The sequence below is a fragment of the Etheostoma spectabile genome, chromosome 6 (genome assembly GCF_008692095.1).
Source record: "Etheostoma spectabile isolate EspeVRDwgs_2016 chromosome 6, UIUC_Espe_1.0, whole genome shotgun sequence".
NCBI classification, from domain to species: domain Eukaryota; kingdom Metazoa; phylum Chordata; class Actinopteri; order Perciformes; family Percidae; genus Etheostoma; species Etheostoma spectabile.
The window spans coordinates 25,160,379-25,163,604 of NC_045738.1; the positions used below are offsets into that span (position 1 = coordinate 25,160,379).

General features: G+C 43.1%; 1 protein-coding gene and 1 long non-coding RNA gene across 2 annotated transcripts in view; one reads left to right on the top strand and one right to left on the bottom strand.

The window, feature by feature from the left end:
- The window catches only part of cdk14 (cyclin dependent kinase 14), a 205,066-nt gene that overhangs the window by 94,276 nt on the left and 107,564 nt on the right, over nt 1–3,226 (bottom strand).
- LOC116690628 (uncharacterized) overlaps nt 1–3,226 on the top strand; it is an 11,876-nt gene that overhangs the window by 8,484 nt on the left and 166 nt on the right. The gene's annotated exons all lie outside the window — the stretch shown is intronic.

Genomic DNA, 3,226 nt, shown 5'->3' on the forward strand with positions numbered 1-3,226 from the left:
CTAAGAATAAGTGTAAAACCTGTTATTTAGCGCCAACAAAGTAGGGGAAAAGTGACAAATCAGAAAAAGCGACAAAAAAATTGGAAAAGCACAAAAAAAAATTAATTTTCAATTTTGACCTGGAAGGACAAGTTCATAGTAAACGGGAAGACAACACAAGGGTTAAGACATTTCTAAGACTTTTTAGAGCCTGTGTGTACCCTGCAGAGATAATGATACCCCTGGGAAGTTTAAGTCACACTTCCATCAGGTCTGTGTGTTTAGATTTGAGTTATGAGTATGATGTTTTGGGGTTTTAACTGCCTCCATTAAGCTCCATATACTGCAACTGCTGACTGTGTTGGCGAGTCTGCCAAATCAGCTAACCTCCAAAAGAACTAACCTCCTGTTGTTTTCAGAACACCAGCATGCACCTGTCCCTCTCACCTCACCCAGTATCAGCGTCCTCTCCTGTGCTTGGAAACCTCTCCACTAGAGTCACCCTGAGTTCATTTTAAAGATTAATTTTTGGGCTTTTCCGTCTTTATTTGACAGGACAGCTAGGTGAGAAAGTGGAGGAAGACAAGCAGGAAATCATCCCAGGTCGGATTCAATTTGACCTCTGCGTCAAGGCATACACCTCTCAGTACATGTGTGCCTGCTCTACCACTGAGCCAATCCGGCCACCCTGAGGTCATTTTAAAAGCAAGCAGTCAAGTGATATTTGGACTTATTAATTCAATTTAAAAGAGAAACTAAAGACTAATGTCAGCAAAGTGGAGCACAAGCCGGCCAACCAACACACAAAACTAAACGAGTGAGGAAAATAACACTTTCTACAGCCTGTGTCATTTCAAAAGAGTTGCACCTGGACAGCAAACTGGGTTTTCTACGTGGGGTTCGTAATCTAGCAAGGTGTTGATTATTGTGTCTAAGTTACTCTTGAATGCAAGGCCATGAAAGACTTACTTCTGTATTTTTCAACACAAATTTCTAAAGTGACTGATCAGCAGCAATCTTTGAAATTGGTTAAGAACTGAGCTAAACAAGCTGCAATGTAACGTTAAAGGGCAATTATGCACCTTCAATTTACGTCCACTCAAAGTGCTGTTTATGCTGACAAGCTCAGATTATTATTCTGACTGAGTCTGACAACATTACGGAAAGGATCTATAGACATATAGAGCCTATTGTTAAAGAGTAAGATATTTTGGAACTAAGAACAGCTTGAGAATCGCTAAAATATCTAAGTCCTTCTTTAGACCGTTGGCCATGGGACATAAAATCCAAGAAGTGGGATTTTTCACATCGTTAATGTGTGCCTGACTAAGTTCTTGACAGTTCAAATATCTTCTCATTCAGTTGTGGAGACCTGTCTTTAGACTGACTTCTGTACATCCAACCGCAACAAGCCTGAGATTGCCTTTTCAAATGGAAATCATGACGGAAGACCTTTGAGGTTTCAGGTAGGAAGAGAGTGACGTGAATTTCAATGAGGTGAACCTAATAGTACAGTTCATCAACGGGGATACTACAGCTAGCAACTTTTATACCTCTAATCTGGAACTATCATGAGGCCTTTGCAAGAACTGCAACAAAGGGTTTCCTAAGGGTTTTTATAATGAGGTCATAGGCATCTCACGGTTTTTATATAATGTTTGTCTTCTGTGAAGTAACAATGTTTCATTTAAGGAATAGTTCCAATGCCGCCAGAGGTTCTGCTGAATGTCCCTCACCTTCTGTTGTCTGTGTTGGCATTCTAAACGATACGATATATAAATATAGATATACATATATTTTTTTGAGGGTTAGGTTTTTTCCCTATGTGCTTGTAGGCTACTTTTTGTAGGCCACGTGGCTCTGTTCGGAGCCTCCAAAGATGATAGGGATTTGTTTAAAGAAATGAAAATTAACCTTTTTCTCCTATCACGGTCTTTTCTGGGATTGGCGAAAAAAACGCTGTGGAGACAGATCTGGCAATGACAGTGCTCCCATGACAGCTAATGGTAGAGCAGCGAGCTTTAATGAGGCCGGTGGCATACCTCTTTGTCTCTCCCCGAGTGGTCTGAAGGCTTAATTAAAGCATTTAGCTTAGTAATAAAGGGCTTCCTGCCTTGCTGCTAGTCCCCTGTGTGTGGAAAGAGGGGCAGAGGGGAGAATAAGTGAAAGGAGGGAGGGCATAGTTAACGTTTCCTTGTGTTGGAACAACAGCAAGAGAAAGGACTTTTAGCTGGCATTCATCTCGGCCGAGCACTGTAACGTCCACACGCTGCTCTCACGCCATCTGCCCGATTACACTCCCAGGCTATTATTTGCACTGCAGACGCCCTGTGTGTGAGCCCCTTATTACTACACTCATCATTAAAGAAAGTCTGGCCTGTTTGTAACATGGAGGAGTTCAAAGTCAAACCAACCAGGGTTGTTCATAGCTCTGAATAGCTCAACACACATCATCTGACCTGGCTTCATAACCGAGTTGCAGGTTAGGACCAGGACGCAGAAGATGAGACGGGGAGATAGCAAGATGGATTTTCAGTGATGTAGTGACGGTTAATTTTACAGTTCACGCAGGAAATAAATCCAAAACAGGGGATACCCAGGAACACTGGGAAGAGCAGGCACATCACTAGATAAATGGAGCACACACACTAAATCCACAAGGAGCTAATCACCAGACAGGACCCAGCTGAAGTGGGCAAGGCACTGGAATGAAGAGGGAAACACTGATTGGGTAACTAGACAACGAGGACTGGTAACACAAAGGCAGGCTGATGAGACTAGACACAAAACAGGTGCACAAAGGAAGACATGCTGCAGGGCTACAGGGAGACATGAGGGACACACAGCACAGGCACAGAAAACTCAGACACAACGAATGAAAAAAGGAACATGAAATAGAAAATCACAAATCCTTTAGAAACTAAGACCATGAAACTGAAGAAAAACCATCACACGGTGATTAAACACAGAATATTAGACTGAGGGGCCGTCCACACGGAAAGGCTTTTGCATCCTTTTGGACGATTGTGCAAACGAATCCTGTAGACACACTGCCTGAAGACGCACTTTTATGAAACCTGGTCCCAGGGTGAAAAAGTTTGTCGCCCTAGCAACTTCATTTGGACGTTGAAGCTGCATACTTGCGTCTGGATAATGTCATCGCCACAGCCCTCGACCTCTAGCCTCCGACCTCTTACCCCGCGATGGTGTCTCACAACAACAACAAGGTGGACTAGGTGCTTGTGTT